At 33.0% G+C, this 18,432-nt stretch overlaps 1 pseudogene; it reads right to left on the bottom strand.

The window, feature by feature from the left end:
* Nucleotides 1–628: 628 nt before the first annotated feature.
* LOC143390018 (vacuolar protein sorting-associated protein 37A pseudogene) lies at nucleotides 629–2,087 on the bottom strand (annotated as a pseudogene).
* Between the last annotated feature and the right edge of the window lie 16,345 nt (nucleotides 2,088–18,432).

The following is an 18,432-nucleotide window of genomic DNA, read 5'->3' as shown; positions in this document are numbered from 1 at the left end:
CTATAAAACTTTTCTCAAGAAAATTGAATTCACATAAAAATGAAAAAAAAATCATTGATTTTTTTGTGTCTAGATTATTTTTATTAACAAAAAGATTGTTTTTAACATTAGGAATTTGGAAAGCATAACCATCTAACCACAAACCCATCAGATACTTATTTTTTAAGAATTAGCCTGAAAGTTTGTTTTGGACTGGTTTAAATGAAACCAGTCATTTTCTTAAGTAAAGTATTTATTTAACTGTCTTGCAACTTAAATGTATCTTTAGTTTTAAAAATAAAACAATATATGAAGAGCTGGTTTACTCTTTTTTGATTTATTGTAGGTAAAAGTTACTTACTTGAGATGGCACATTGGCAGGTCTGGTGTTTCCTGACACTATGAATATTTAAAAATGAATTGCCCTTGAAAAGTTTTATCATCCAGAAAGAAAAAAAAAAGGTGACTTTCCACAGCTGAAAATTTCTTGAAAAAAGGTTGAGAGGAAAATAATCTAAAAACCACACCACTCTTGATAAAGAACTGAGGCAGCTTTGAATTAAAACTACAAATTTAAATTAGTTTTAAAAAGTACTGAAAAGTAGGTGAAATTACATGCATAGGCATTTAATCAATAATAAGAGGAATAGCAGCAGAACTTAAATATATGATAGTTTATCAACAATAAATAAACATTTTTAGTGCAAATAGTGCAGAAAATTTTCTCAAAGCAAAGATCATAGCAAGTATTTTGATCTATACAAAATCAGTCTCAGTTCTGTATACAATCTATATAGTATATCTGTGAATTTAGCCCCCATGATGAAATGCCAATTTGCAAATCATAAATATAAAACAATGTGCTTAAGTTTTATGTCTCATTTTTCTCTTGGCAGTTCATGTTTTCGGGAAAATCTATAGTGGAGCATGAAATTGGCTGTGCATTGCTATCACCTGTTGAAGTTTCTCTTCCTTGGCTCTTCTAACAGTGGCAAATTGTTCTCTTTTCCATGAAGCTACTGAGAAAATCGCCTATTTCAGTTTTTCCCTCCAAGAAATCTTCAGCGATATTATCAGATTCTTCTTCAGCATCGTATGCAGCTACTTTCAATCTTGCCTGCAGGGCACTTGCACTACAGCTCTCACTAAGTTCATGCTGCCTTTGCATCTTCTTTTCAAAAGTAGATTTTATTTGTGTAAGTAATTCATACTTATCTAAAACAATCTGCCTTTTGGCTTCCAAGCTAGGTTCCAAAAGGAGATTTTTTCTTGCTAATTCCTCGATACTGTTTACTAAGTCATCCTTGTCTGCAATAATTTGTTTCAATTGAGGCAAAGTCAGAAACTGTTCTAGTAATACTTCCTCTTGTTCATTAATATCTGTGAGTTGTGATAAACTTAATTCTGAGAGTTCTGGAAATATATCAGGAACATCTGGCATCTTATAACCAAAACCATTCTGACTTATCGGAGCTGAAGTGTCCGTTGTGGGAACAGGTAATGGCAGACTTGAAAGGACACCAAATGAAGGAGCAGCAGGCTTGGCTGTGGTATAACTTGTTGCTGAAGAAGAAACAGCGTCAGCAACAGACAAAGAAGTGATATTCCTGTTAGTTTCTTGTGGAGGATTTGGAGGAAGAAATGGAAAGCCCTGAGAAGCATAAGGAGGCATACCTCCTGGGTTACTGTACAGGTATGGAAATGCTGTCGAAGCAGAAGCTAAAACTGGGGGATTCTTCCAGAACTCATCCAACAGACTTTGAATAATTTTCCCAAGATCTGAATGCATTGTAAAATTGCTTACTAATGGAGAAGTAACATACACTCCTTGTTTATCCATTAAGTGATGTCTTATTGGTGGATAAACACTGATCACTGGTTTTTCCTGAGGAAATTGTGGAGGAAGTAATATATTAATGTTAATAGTCAGATTGTGTAGTGAATGGCAATCTGTATTCCACATCTTTCTGTATTTCAGCTATACTGGAGTGTGAGTTCCGGAGGGACTCGATCAAGCGCTGCTTCTGCTGTTGGAGACTGGTGAGGCCACCAGGAGAACCAGTCGCGGAGGAGGAGGCGCTCTTGGTTAGGGGAAAGAGCCAGCTCATCCTCCTTGGGTCCCCGGGCTCAAGGCCCTAGAAGGCTCTGGCCTGCTTCTCCCAGCTGCTCAACCCGGGAGTTCTCCAGCGACAGAGAAGCGGGCTGAGACGCGAGTGGCCTAAACGCTGGGGGGCCGCATCTTCACTAAGCAAGCCCGGCTCGAGGTCTCTGGGTTCTGGGGGACATGCTATAATGCAGTTAGCTGGAGAGGGGCAACGTGCCACCTGGGATAGGCAGTCCTACCTTCGCCGCCCAGACGCCCAAACCAGCCAGTCAGGGAGGCTGACCGCCCAGCGCTCCACCACCCTAGCCTTCGTCCAACAGATTGAGTTTTTGTACTTCTTGTTCCCTGTACAATTTTGTCATAAGAATAAATCACATAGTGTCACTTTTCTTCTTACAAGTCACCTCTGAAAATAAAGCATCAAAGCCTAATATTATTTCTTGTCTAAATTCTCTTACTTTTTAATGTATGTGAAGAGCAAGAATAAGCTAGAGAAAAATCTCACTGTCTTTCACTGACCCCTTAAAACAGTCTATTCCGCTGTCTGTGTGCATCCATCCTCCTCATCACACTAACGCCAACTTGCCAAAATAAGAAGAAAGGACATTTACTTGAGATCAGATACTGAAAACATGATTTATATAAAGGTTTTCAATGCTTTTTAGGACATCATCATAAGTGCCACATACATTTAGACAAAAACAATTCTTAAATCTTTTTTTATGCTTTTTAATGAAACATTTGCATTTGCGAATATTTAAGAAAATGTTTACAACAGTTCAAAATGTATTGATGCAATTTTAAAAGAATATTTGAATGACTAAGATTCTACCATAGTTTAGGAATTATTTAGAAATATACATTATAGGAAACTATCTAATTTGAGGATTTTGAAAGTTAACTTCAACTTAGAGAACATGTCTTACTATCATCATAATAATACTCAAGTGCATAATGAATTAATTTTTAATTTTAGGATCCTATTGCAAAACTAAATAAAAAGCAAAACCTGAGTTCTACATTTGAAAAAAAAATCTGAACTGATTGTATTTAGCAGGAACATATTTAGTAAAATAAATAAAGTTGCTGTTTACATTGTGAATGTTCAGAACAGTAAAGCCGGAATAAACAGCTGCACAACATTTTGAAAGAAATTATAAGGCAATCTTAAAGTTAAGTCAACCTTAATTGACTTGGTGCCTCCTTTTATTGTGAACCATCTCAATGGACTGAACCATAATTAAATGAGAACTCAGCGCAAAAATGTGTATAGAAGAGCACTACAAAAATTTTTCAGACATAACTTCAAAATTGGAATCCATTTTTGTTTATTCAGATAGTTGTTCTTTAATTAGAACAAACTTTTCTCCTCTTCACATATAATGTTAACTCTTGCCATTATGGATGGATACTTAAATAAATAGGCAACTAGATCTCAGGCAGTAAATTAGGACATTTCTACTTCAAACCTTTTTTCATACAGAATAAAAAGGAGAAAAACAGAATTTAATATCTACCACAAATCATACACATGGCCTTACCTTCTTTCATAAGCCATATGTAAAATATTGGGAAAGTTTCTTGTTTTACAGTAATGCATAAATAAAACCAAACTAAACACAGTTTGATTTTATTGAGATATTTTAATCTATATTCTCCTTTTGATGGCTACCATTCCAGTAGGCTTTACCTATAAAGAGGGAACACTGAAATTGTAGTTTAAAATGATGATCATGTAGCAATGCAGTTCCACATTTTATTTCAAAATCCTGTATGTAACCTTCTAAGCAGATAATATTATTACACCATTGACAAAAGTTGGAGGGTGAAATATTTTCTGCTTAAATTTCAAGCAGAAATTTGATAAAGTTTATCGATAGTTTAAAGATAAATTATCTTTCTTATATTCCAATAGCAAGTTTATTTATCCAATTGTATGTTAAAATGACCATGTATTTAAAACATTAATGAACTCAAATCAAACTGATGGTCACAGATTGTCTAACACTGCATCTCTGTTGGCAAAAAGTGTTTGCCAGACCAAATTCTTCTCTGAGCTTTAGCTCTCTGCCATAAATTTCAAAGGAAACCAAAAATCCATTTTCTTCAATTTTCAAAAGAATTAGTTGTTCATGTGGATTATATCAGATAGAAGAATAATATACTACTCATCAGAATTTCTTCTGTTATTGAATCAAATTCTGATTTATCCATACCGTTTAGGTTTCCCATAGTAAGAAATGGGCCATATATTGAAAAGTTTCTATGGAAACAACCTCTTTATAACAACACTCCTGGGATAGTAACCTCAGTGTTAAGGAGATGATGACTATAATGGAGACTAATGCAGGAATGAATTAATGCACAGTCTATATGTAAAACAATTTGTTGATTTGTAATTTCTTAAGCAATTCAAATAAGTGCCATGTTGCCATAGTGTTTATAATTGGGTTTTTCTACAATTGTGAACCTTACATTTCCTCGTTAAGAACGTTGTATTTTTAGACAATTTAGGTATACAAAATTTTGTATTATATCCATCTAAAATTGGATCTATGTATGAAAACCTCCAAGGAAGTACAAGGTTGTTATTTATAAATGAATGACTTCTTCATGATCTATCAGGGGGACCATTGCATCACACTGAAGTGCTTAGAGAACACAAATGCTGTAGGAAGTTACCATTACTTCAGTCAAAAATCCATTAGCATTGATACCACTTTGTCAACATTTTATTCCTTGGGGAGAGGCAACACCGACATCCAGAGTCAGTTTCTGAAGTGAATACCAGCTTTTAGAAACTAACATCTGCTGAGCCCCAATGCTCCAGCTGCCACGGAAAGCAGATTTTCAAAAGTAAATCTGCCTCATTCATTTCTTTGGGAAGCGGGCATTCAATGGTTGAAATCAATTAATGCTTATTTGTGTTTTATCTTAAAATCTATGATTTAGAAACTTTAATTGACAAAAATAATTAATGACTACAATGCATTTTGGAGTTTGGGTTGTATTTTAAAACAAGTGAAGGTAATTGTAAGTGAAAAATGAAAGAAAGCTGCGTATCTCAGTAAATGAGTGATTAACCTTTCACCTTCCAAACCAGAGAAGAAACCCTGATGATAATAAACAAACTGCTTTAATAGTTCTTCAAAATGATAATACAATTAAATTGATAGTTTGAAATTTATTTTCATTGTTTTCAAGCTATTTCAAATTTAGCCTTCCTCATATGAGTAAGAACTTAGTACACACATCTCTCCACCCCCTCAACATATCTCTGCCTTCCTTTTGCTTTGATAGGAGCAGTGATCAAAAGGGAAGGGAGAGAGGAAGAGAAACAGCTCACAGCAGAGAAAAAAAGGAAGAGAGGAAAGAAGAAGAAAATTACCAATAAAAATAAATTCCAGAGGCACAATCATTTTAAAATTGTTTTTATAATAATTGAACTCTCCCAAGTTGTTTTTTTGGAGAGCATATAGCTTTTGAATTTGGGGAGAGAAGTAGGGATAAGTGTGCTAATGTACAGCAGAATTTGTAGCTGAAGTAATAAAGGATCAACTGTAGCCTGATTCATTCTCAAACAGTGGCTATTGCTCTGGTGATCTGGCCCATAGCCAGGCTGGATATCCCCAGCATCATAGGTTGGCAGCTGGACATTCTCACATACTACTTCACAATCACTCAGTGACAGGTTATTCCTTTGGGAAGAGTTTAGGTAATATCTAAATTATATAGGAGAGCTGAATGATTTGGATTGAAGTTGGCCACACTCACACTTCATAAAAATGGAATACAAGATGTGTTGATGTGTCTATCTCTATGTATATGTTACACATATTTTGATATAAAGCATATGTTATACATATTCTGCATATGTTATATATATTCAGATATAAAACATGTTATATAGATATAGCCTGATAAAATGAGATTCTAGATGACTTTTCAAGTCCTTAAGAATCCAAACAAAGTTGTCATTTAAGGTAGACATACCTTAATGTTTCTTTTCAGTAGCCAATCTGTGAACTGATATTTCCATTAAAGTAATTAGAAGCCTATAATCAATATGATTAATTTAATACTTTTAAAAATACTTACATCAGCAGCTTTACTCTTTCTACCCAGAAAGAGATAGGAGCCTAGCCCTGAATGTTATATTGATGTGATTAAGACTACATAAAAATATTTCTCCTAAAATTGCCTTCGGATAACACCATTCACTTAAAATTAGGTTCAAAATTTGAAAGTCAAAATAAAAATACCAAGTCTAAACATTTTCTCCACTCCCATATTTTACCTTTATATTATTTCTAATTATTGAAAATAATTTCATTATACTTTACAAAACAAGATTTAAAAATGGTGAGTTGAAAAGAAAATGCCATAGGCTCTAAAGGCAATTCCAAAATAAGTATTACAAAAATGTTCTGTGCACATAAACCATTACTGGAACATGTTTTCAGCCTCCCATGGGGTCTTACCTAGTACTGAAAGAAAACGTTTACACAATGTATTTTGAGTTCTGAGATATTTGTTATAAAACAAAACTCTGATAGTACTTCACTGTCATAAGACAATATTTTATTAAATATTAATGTAGTTGCTCTGGGAAGCTACACTTTGATTATGGTTGAGAAAGAAAGGGATTGAAGTTTAAAAGATCTGAGTTATAGTCTCTGTGGTTCTCTGACATGTGATGTTAGACTGTGTGGGTCTAGGTTCTCTTTAAAGTAAGAGGCAAATTTTTTTGTTGCTTATAATGATATAAAGTGTGCAAAAATGCATTTTAATGTCTAAAGCATTTTGTGACATCAGTAGCCTTACATGGGCTTACAGTCAAAACATCATGAGCCATGTTAAGCTCCAATTAAAAATCCCTTCCATCTTCCCTTCAAATACCTGAAAATGATGTCAAAAGAAAAGTTTGAAGATTTCTTTGTTCAGTATTGCATTTGTGTTAAACTTGAACTTTCACCAGACAAATTCACTTAAGATCTAGTACATCTAGTACCGTACTATGCAGTCAAATATCAGGGCTAGACTCCTATTTTCTTCTCTGTAGAGAAAGTGAAACTGCTGATATATTTTGAAAGTATTCAATTAATCATATTTATTACATCCTTCTAATTACTTAAAGGAAATGTGAGATCACAAATTGGCTACTGATAAGAAAGTTTAGAATACAAATATTTTATTATTAAGCTCATATCACAAAATTGGATCATGGAAGATACATAGAAGAGAATGAAGTATTTTACATATATGGAAAAGAAGTCTTTCCCAAAATTTATTTCATGTGTTTAATCAAGTATAATAAAAAACTGATAACCATAACAAAATAAAAATATTAACAGTAACCAAAATGTTTGTTTTTTAAAAACTAAAATTTTACCTTTAATTAATATGAAAGAAAAAAATACTAAGAGTAATGACTGTGTTGCTCATGCCTTGAGTTTCTGGGCTTATGTCTGATGAGCAGAACTGTGTAAATATTTAGACTTTTTTTTTTCTAATCGTAAAATAAAATACATGGTTCTCTGATATGGAGTTGGCTCTTTGTATCAGAAGTTTAATTCTGGTAAGAAGAATTTTCTTGCTATCTCTTGCTGACCATAAGATCTGTAAAGAGTTGAGGGCTTGTTAACTTGTCACTTTAAACACCATATCTTTAGCGAAGGATTTTGCTAACAGATTACCTATGTTTTATGTATCTTAATTTTTCTCTAGATGGAAAAAACATGCAAATTATGAACGTTGACTAAATTATTGAAAACAAATTAGGCAAATTATTTGCATAAATGTGTTTTCTTATTACATATTAGCATTAGTCCCTGGGGATCTACAAGACCAAACTGTTAAGTCAATGTATAGACACAAATTTACAAACTGTCCCTTAAACATAGAAGTTACTATTTACCATTCTTTATAACCATCAGTTATAAACCTTGCTTCATTCTGGGACTCCTTAGAATTACTCTTCCCTCAATAAAGAAGCCTAATCCTAACCTTTGTGTTCTTCAAATATGTGAAATAATATTTTGAGTTTAATGTGTTTGCTCTTGGCAGTCTATGAGACTAACTAGAATAATTTGTTATGTACAAATTTTACAGTTCAAAAAAAAAAGAGAAGTCTTAGCCAAACAATTAATAAAATGTTTTCTTCTTTCATAAATAGCACTTAACATTCTAATCCTTTAAGAGATGGCACAATGATTTTTTTTACAAATAAGCATACACTGAATAGCACCATATTTTAAGGTAGAATATATTGCAAGCTGTAATAAAGACAATATGCTAAATAAATGGCATCTCTGACCTCATGCTATTGGCTGATTTTTACCTGCTATATATAAGGAACAGCCAAATTAAATATTGTGCCAATCCAGGATTCATTCGAGGACCTGTTAGCTGTGTAAAAGCTTCCTCATAAGTGTTTGATCCGTACTCTGGTGCATACTTGTTGAGCTTCATTTACAAGATTGTCAGAAAACTAAATGTATTTTCACAGCACCTTCCAAATCTTTAATCATGCAATGTCTAATGAATCTAAAAGGCAATTTCTCAATTTTTTTCCACTTCCTTTTTCTCCCAATAGGATATTTGCAAAGAGAGAAAGAAGACAACACACAATTTAGTGGTACAAAGGAAAGATATCCATAATCCACATATTACCAAACCAAAAGTTCCAGTGTCATTCTTCACTTCAAGGAGAACTTGAAGGAGAATTTCTTTTATTACAGGGTCCACTAATGCCAACTCTAAATTCCCATCCTTTCACAGAGGAGTTTATAAAATCCTTCTTCAATTTGTAAAAAGAAAATTTTCACAACACTGATGCACAAAATGACATTTATTGACATTAAAAGCCTCATCAGTTATTTCTCAGTAGTCTTTATTCCTTTTGCTGAGGGCTTTATTGTGCTGTTTGGCAAGAAGGAAACTGGCACACTTTGATTTAGCAGAGTCCGGCCAGAAACCAATACTCCAAATAGTTTCTTTAAAGCCAGTTATTTCATAAATATTGGATTAAGTCTTGTGGGTACCTGTATGGGGCAGAGACGAGCATGATATAATAGAGTCATAAATATCTTTTGAGGCATTTTCTTTGTATTTAACTGATTAGTTCTATATTTGCATTAGAAATTGTAATAGGCTGCAATGTATTGAAAATCTGTCTTTTCAGCTCACCAGAGTTTTTCTACTTGTGTCTCATCCCAGGAAATAATGGTCACACATTTTCTCATTTTTTCAGCTTCATTCTCAACCAGTCTTTTAAAAAGCAAGCAATGACCAATTTATGTCTTTATTACTTAAACATCTGGAGAACATCAGAGTTAGGGCCTACCCCCACAAGAAGCTCTTTATCAGGCATTTTTTTAAAGAACAACCAAGATCATTGGTTCCATTAGGGTTCTTCAAAGTCAAAGGATGTTTCAGACCGTGCACATTAGAGATAGAAATAAATATAGATTCCATATCCTCAAGGAACACAAAATATAAAAGAAAAGATATTAACACTGGGCAACAACTATAATAATTTTGGGGAAATGCTATAAGAAAGGCTTTGTAGGCTGATTTTCAATGGCAGGAAAGGGCTTGACAGAACCTGACTGGAGGTGAACCATCATCATGATCCCAAGTACCTTGCCAAGAAAGTTTCTGTTTTTTGTTTTGTTTTGTTTTGTTTTTTCCCTAAAGTTAACTGGAAACCATTAAAGGGTTTGGGATAGAAGACCTGTTAGGGGCTATATGGATTTGACTTCTGATTTTTCTTTAGTTAATAAAATTGAATGGATAATCTACTCTGGATTCAACAATAATAAAGATGTGTCATTTTCTTTGACAAATTCCATTAAAGAGAACTAGTTATAGCTGAGATTATACTTTTCTTTGTTAACTCTTATAGGGCTGTATAGTTTGAAAATGTAGGTTTTAATAAGATGAGTAAAGAATAAAATAATACATTTCTAAATAATTTTCTACGTATGATGGAATATTTGGTAGTTATCAAGTGTAAAAGACAAATCATTAACTGTAAATATGTGGTTCAAAAAATTAGTCAAAATGATAGCATTGGTAAAGACTTTCAGATTCTAGGAGATAGTTTATTAATACTAAATATGTTTATTTTTCGATAAAGGCCCCAATTCTATATATTTTAAAAATTTCTTCAGGATCTTAAATTTAAAAATATTCTATTGTCTAGCCATGATTTGTACTCCATATTCACTTTTATATTTCATTTGTTAACATGACTTTTTTCATTAAATGTATTTTAAACAGTGGAATATTAGGATACATGTCCTTTGAGATTACATACTGATCTGGTCACCTACAGCTAAAGTGGAAAAAATATCACTTACCCTCTTTCTTAAAAAACGTTTAGACTCACCAATGACCTGAACTGGATCTCCCCAGTGCTTCATCACCATTTCCTTTGGGCACAGGACACCATGAGAAATGAGGTGCAGGGTGACTTGTGTCTCCATTCTCTACCTCTGGAACCCTGTTGTCACCCACACAGGTTGTACTGTGCAGTGCTGGTATGTTTTTTTTTTTTTTATTCTATCCTAAAAAACGAACTTTGATTTTCATTATTGCATCACTCACATTGCTTTTGGAATTTCAATTTTATTTTGCATATATGTGATAAATATTTTTGAAATAATAAATTGTGATTAAGCTGAGCTTTCTGCCAAACATAGAAATTAAGAAATTAATAACTAAACAAAAAATCAAAGATCTCAAAATTATATAATTATAAAAATTATAAAAGTGAACTGACTGATTATTACCATTGTGAAATGATGAAGTGATAATTCTGTAAAGTGCTGTAGAATTTGTGAAGCACTCTTATTATCTTATTCAGTTTTAAAATAACCCTATGTGATAATTGTCATCATGTTACATTTTACAGATATGAAAACTCAGTTTTGAGAAATTAAGTGATTTTCTGCAGTTACTGTACCAGAATGTAGCAGAATCTGAGGCCCAGATATTAATCTAACTCTGTCTTCAGGGCAACCACATTCCATTAAAGCTTTTATGTCATTAAGGTATAAAACACATCATGTACTTAATTTTTTTTCTTTTCTGCCACTTGGAATATGATATTGGTCACTAGAATCAGTCTCTCCTCTCCCTACACCTCATCCACATATGGTGGATCATATTACATTATGCTAAGTCAAATTCTAGAATAGAGTAATGGTGGTCATAATGATGACATTAAAAATTCTCAATAAAAAGTTTTAAAGGGCTGGGGATGTAGCTCAGTAGAGTGCTTTCCTATAATGCCTACATCTTCAGCAACACAAAAATTTAAAATGTCAAAAATTATATTACACTTAATATCCATTTAATACTATGCAGCTATAATTGTATGTTACTTCTTAAAAATACATCATTATTTAATGTTATTATACCTGCTCTCATTTAACTGATAGGTTATTAATGAAACAAATACAGAAGCATAAAGACAAAGCTAGCACACAAGTTTATATTTATACTATTATATTTTTTGCCTCAATTAAAATAGACAAATGTTCTAAAATGTAAATTAAAATTTAGTTTTCTGAATAAAATTCAGTTTGTTTTTTCTGTTGGAAGATGAAAAGAAATAAGAAATTTTTGATACATTTAACAGTATAAAAATTGAAATTTTAAATATATTTTATTTTTTATAAAGGTTCTCTCAGCTAAAATAAGAATATGCTGCTCAAGAATATTGGTTTAAACATATGCACAGTTAAATCAATGAATTATGTTTTAATGTAAATTTATGTTACATATGTTTCTAAATAAGTCATTTCATAATATTATTTTTAGATCAAGGTCTTATGTTTTAACTATTTAATATTACAAATATATCTTAATGATTTCCTAACAAACAAATTTTCTAAAAAATAAAATATCAAATTTCTTAAAAAAATATATAAGAGGGATGAGATGGCTCAAAAGTAATAACTAATTTATGGGAAACTCTCCATAAACAATAGGGCAGAAATGTCCTCTGAAATGAAACTTTTCTATGATTTTCAAGGCTTTTATCATTTGCCTAGTTTTTCTTTTTTTTTTTTAATTCAGCTATGTTTAATTTTCAGTACTATGAAAAGAACAATCTCAAATTTAAGATCAGTTGACAAAAAATGTTCATGGTCACTCCTTTAAACTTCTCTACTAAGAGTGTAATCTGCATGTGATTTATCAATAGATGTGCAATAATTAAAAGAAAAGTGAGAAATCCACTAGAGCATGGGCTGCCAATGCCACTATTACTCCTCTCTTATGGAAGAAGAAAAATCCAACAATGAAAGAAAAGATAGTTTGGATTTTCAGAGTCTTTTTTTTATCTTAATGATTATTTCATGATACCATTGTTCTAATTTCCTATATTTGCTTTCATTGGAAACAAAGGTTTTAGGAGAATCTGAATGAGGAAAGGATTCAAAGAATGAAGACTGACAAAGCCAAATGAAGACACTTGGACACTCCACATGTTCTCATTCACTATCAAGTGATTGGGAAATTTTTTTCTTTCAATATATTTTTTAAGTTGACCGTGGACCTTTATTTAATTTATATATATATATATATATATATATATATATATATATATATATATATATATATATATATTGCTGAGAATCGAACCCACACATGCTAGACAAGCACTCTACCACTGAGCCACAATCCCAGTTCCAGGGACGTTTTTTCTTTATCCATTCTTAGTAGGCCTTGATTGGTAGTACACTTTTACAACCATTTTTTTTCCTATCACTTCTGAATATCTTATATAGGTAGATATAAAATTAGTAAATTAGTTTTTGTTTTGTTTTGTTTATTTTTTAAGGAAGAAAACTTAAAAAACAACAGGGATACACACTTTACTCCATACACTCAAGATCTAGTTGCTTTTTTATTTTTTATTTTTGGTTTCAGCCTTTGGCTAAATTTTGCCCTGCTGGATTTATTTACCAAGTTAACTGGTGTCATATCTTTTGTATCTTGTCCCCTAATTACTTCAGGTAAAGACATCTGAGTAGGTCCAATGGTGGGTGTCTCATTGGTCTCAGAAACTATGCACTTTGAAGAACCATCTTATTGAACCTAAATCCCTATTTTTCTTTTCAATTTTTGAGAGATCAGTATCTTAATTTGCATGAGGCACAATTCTTCTGTAACGTATAAAATCAGCGTACACACAGAGACAGAGAGAGGGGGAAAAGAGCAAAATGACCTGAGAACAGCATGAACCTCAGTGGACGAGATGAGAGTACATTTAGAGTGGACTTTGGGAGGGAGGGGAGCAACACCTTATCACAGACTGTTATTGCTTAATGAGATCCATGACCCCACATTCATTGTGTGGGATCAACCTGGATCCCTGCTGGGTCCCCACAGCCTGCTGATGGTTGGTGGTTATGATGTTAACTCACTTGAACCCCTAGAAATGTTTCATATTTTTTTTTCTGATTTCTGCAATACTGAAATAAAACTTGAATTTCCCAAGAATATACAGAAGCAATATTGAAATAGCACAGTTTGGGCATTCCCAGTAGCTGTTCTGTGTTGTTACTTTAAGTAACATTTATGTTAAGAGGTCATCTTATTTAAATTTGTGAAATAATTTTGAGAATACCTATCAGCTAACCAGATATGAACAGCTTTCAACATATTAAATTTCTAATATATTGTGACCCTTTAGTCAAAGGAAGCCCTGGATTTACAAATGTTCATATGACCGGATGTTTTCAGACACTGCATAGAATAATATGGGTAATATTAAGAGACAATACCAAGTCTTGATTTTAGTCTTCATTCTGATTTTCTGACAGAAAATCTTTAACATATGGATGCTGATGAGAAAGCCAACTACCTTTTATGTAAATTTATCATGTAGACACAGTGAACAACTACTTGATATGATGCAAGCATAACATTCTTCCTAAAAAAAATTGTATTTTTCAAGAAGGACAGCCATATTCCTGGCCAAAAAAGAAAAGACACATCAGATATCCTCCCTTCCCTCCCTGCTGATTTTAAAGAAAAATCCCTATATGGGTGAAAATATATAATAAAAATGTTGAATCTTTATTTTTAATATATAAGAGCAAAAATAAAAAGCACCATCTTTCATACTACTATCAAGATCAGAAAACTATTCTAGACTGGCAATTATTTGTTCTGGTGACTTTGAGAATCAAGGATAGTGAGGCATCCCCACAGCACACTCAGCATGAGGGCAAATTCAGGACTCAAAGCACCACTAGTAAGTTAGTAAACAACTCTGTTCTAATGTAGTCAGAATGCCATTTTAAATCATTTGATGAAAAGTAAATTACATTTTGAGTAACTAATCTCAGGAGAGAATATGAAAATCAATATTAAAATATATTCTCTAACAAGTATCTTTTCACTTATTGTAAATTAATTAATTAATTTTATCTATAGATTTTTTGAGAGTTTCTTCACAGAATTGTGTGTGTGTGTGTGTGTGTGTGTGTGTGCATGCATACACGCGAGAGTGTGGCTCTACATGCTGTGTATGTAATTACTCTACCACTGGACTATACTTTCAGTTTTTGAAACAGTTTTTAAAAAGCAATGTTGGCTTCACTGGATGGTAAAGAGCATCTCCTATATATCTTACTACCCAAGATTTCTTTGGGCATTATAATGAACTACTGAACCGCTTTTTGGATTGGTACTCTGGCTCTTCACTGACTTTGCACCTGAAATTCCTTCTGCTCAGAAAAATCTCAGCTAGGGCAGCAATAGTACTTGGTTCTTATGTGCAGTGCGCAGACCTTATAACAGCCAAGATTCCTACTAATACATTTCATAGGAATATGAGCATTCATAACTTCCCACTGCAGTACCAGTGATATAATAAAATTATCATAACAAAAAACATTCATTAAGTACGTATTTTGAGTCAAATGTTTACATGTCACCACTCAGGTTAAACTTTTGAGCTTTTCTTCAAATGTGTACATTCACAGAAATTCTAAGTGACTGTGCATCATGACCAATGCTATACTGAAAATAATGATAAAGTCTAGATTTGAATATATGGTGATTGACTTCAAAAGTTAATCTCTTAACCTCAACCTTAATGTGGTTTCACAAATTTATTAGGAACAGCTCAAGGGTAAGTTTCCGGGTCTTCCGTGTACTTGTACTTCTCTCCTTGTATCACATGTATCCATGTACTTCGCTTCTTGTATCATTGTAGCAAAGCAAAAAGATAATCCTCAGACAAAGAAGTCTGAAAATCACTAGAAAGTATTTTGTTGATGAATAATGTTTTAACATTGTTTATGGAATTATTAATGACCCAATTTATTATGGAAATGATTTCAATATCTCTCACTTAAATCAAACCAAATGTGGTGGTATATTAAGCAACCAAACAAGTAAATTGGAGCCATTCATATATTTCAGTAGAGAATCTAGGATGAACAGCATTGGTTCTCTGTAGAATAAATGCCAATCTTAAATCTCTTCATCATGCATGACATGAGACACAATACTACTCCTAAAACAACAGATATATTACTACTAATAATAATTGGCTGCCATTAATTGAATATCTTTCATGAACAGGACACATGTAGGTATTTTCTCGAAACCTTAAAAAAAATCACATATGGTAGCTTTCAGCCAACCCTTTTGTACATAAGGAAATGATCTGTGATTACTTACTGGTTAAAAAGAAGAGACTAATAAAATTATAAAAGACACTTAGGGAAAATCTGAGATATATAAAATGAGCCAGCAAGAATAAAGAAAAGGGAGAGAAATGAAGGCTAAAAACATTGCTGGAGGAATTAGAGAAGACATTATAGAATAAGACTATCTATTTAATAATATCACCTATGATTTTCCTGCCTACAATGATACCCCTACTGTCTAAACTGAACAAAAACATTTTTGAAAAATATTGCTTGGTAATGTTCCCTCAGTTTCCTCAAGCATAAGCCTCTCCTCCCCAGGACTCCATCATCTACTCTTGGAATGGGTTCAATACAAGACTCCATAGCTGGCACTGAAGGGGACTGAGACAACAGATAGTTTTGAATCCACATGATCCAGGAATGCTCCTTCCAGCCAATGAGAGCATTATGATGAAGTAATATGTACTGCAATAAAATTTCAGTGTAAATTGAAAATCTAAGGATTTCTGGAAGTTAATTGTTATTCTGTATGATTATTGCCTATTTTTAATCAATTACATTCTAATAAAAGTAAGTTTGATGTTAACAAACAGAGAAGGGGATTATCTCAGTGGTTACAGATAGAAAGCAGCCTCAACACATCTTGTTGAGGTAGGAGTCTTCAGGCATTATTCTCCTTATTTTTACCAGGCAGGAAATAGACACAGAGAGAGGCTAAATGACTTGCCCAAGGACAAAGAGTGAGTCAGAAGCAGAGCTGGGAATCGAGCCCACTTCTCCCGGTTCCCAGTGTACAGCTTTTCTCAGCAAGCCATAATGCCTTTCAGATGGATCTTTTCCTAAAATGTATTAAGTTGTTAAAAATTCAATATGGGTGTTACAATACTTTTCACACAGCTCTGTTTTTTACTACCATAGTAGAGCTCTTATCAGAAGCTAAACTGATGGTCATGTGAGCTATTGCATATCTAAATATTATAGACAATACCCCATTAAAAGTGGCTATACCCAAATACCTAAGTTGAATCAAGTTCTTTACAGAATAAGGTTGTGTTTGGCTCTCACAGCTTCAGGAAACATGCATGCAGTTTCAAAGTTAAGAACTGGAAATGATCACCCAGACAGGACCTCACCAGCCACCAGAAAGTTCAAAACAAACACAGAAAAGCACAGTGATATTGTGTTCACGTGGGGAGAAGGAAACTAAGAAAATAAGGAAATAAAAGGTATGCATATAAAAAAATGGAAATTTTAGGACATTCAGATACAATCTAGATGCTCATCTGTACAAAAATGTGTTGTTTCATTAGCTGGAAGTTTGCAGTTACTCTGGAACATATACAGGTACCACTCTTTGTAATAGCAATTACCCAAAACTCTTTTGGGGGCTATCTAAACCAGAGATGGTCAGATATTAAAACTCATTATAGTTCTGCTATGCTCTTTGGAAGCATCAACAATTTGTCATGGTACACTTTACAAACGAAACCAGACCCAGCTATAGAATTGCTATTCTATATAATAGTATGCAGAGTCATGAAGTAATTGTTCAATATTGGCCTAAATGATGAAACACATTTACTCTCCCTGGTATATACTTTTCTTTTCATCTCCCATCTGTAGAATCAGTGCATACCTCTATCTTCACCCAACAGGTCTGCCTAAAACCCCCAATTTTCCTATATATGATCTATTTATATTTGCATAATATTTCTTGTCTGAATTAGATCATCAGCTCCTTGAAGACAGAGATGTCTGTCTTTCTTTATTTCCCTCCCTCCCTCCGTCTCTCCTTCCCTTCTTCCCTCTTTCTTTCTTCTTTGTTTCTTGTACTGAGGATTGAATCAAGAGACATTATACCACTGACTTATACCCCCAGTTCTTATTTATTTATTTACTTTAATTATTAAGTTAGGGTCTAAGTTTCTGAGGCTGGCCTTGAGCCTGGGATCCTCTGGCCTCAACCTTAATAGTTAATGGGCACAGAGATATCTTTTTTTTAAGCCAATGTTCTAGGATATATTTCTTGAGAAAACTTCAATAATTAATAACAGATTTTATAAAGTGTTTCTTTAGAAACTCTGCAGGCAGTGAAGTTTGAATGTCTCAATAAGTACTACCTTGTATAATAACACTAATTCAGCATTTTAATCATCAGAAAATCAGTCATTGCCATAAGTATACTGTTGAAATGAAAGCACTAAACAAAATAATACCTCTTGGAATATCAAAACATATTAGCAGAAGAATTGTTCTTGTAATTGGTTATTACACTTAAGATAACCTTATTACTCTTTGGAGAATGCATCCAATTAAAAGTTTCTGATGTTTTGATATCCTATGAAATTCTTGAAGAAGTGGTTGATTCCAGGGTAGGGACAGGGACAATACGTGATGAATTGGGAATATCTGGTAGCATTAGAAAGTTAAGAAAAATGTATGTTAAAGGTTGGAGTTGTTGACCTGAATTTTTTTGCAGTAGACAGCAAGGAAAATGCATAAGCAAGAAAATAAACAATGATGGTATTTGATTATAGTAAAAATAATGAAACAAATATCAATGAGTATATATTGGTAATAGATATTCACTGGTATAGATACATATGTACATAGAGTAGAATTGGCAGCTCTGACAGAATTATTCCAACTAACAAATGTAGAAAGAATGAG

Source organism: Callospermophilus lateralis, unplaced genomic scaffold, assembly GCF_048772815.1.
Source record: "Callospermophilus lateralis isolate mCalLat2 unplaced genomic scaffold, mCalLat2.hap1 Scaffold_123, whole genome shotgun sequence".
NCBI classification, from domain to species: Eukaryota; Metazoa; Chordata; class Mammalia; order Rodentia; family Sciuridae; genus Callospermophilus; species Callospermophilus lateralis.
Note: the sequence above shows the minus strand (reverse complement) of the source record. Positions and strands in the feature narration are given on the sequence as shown.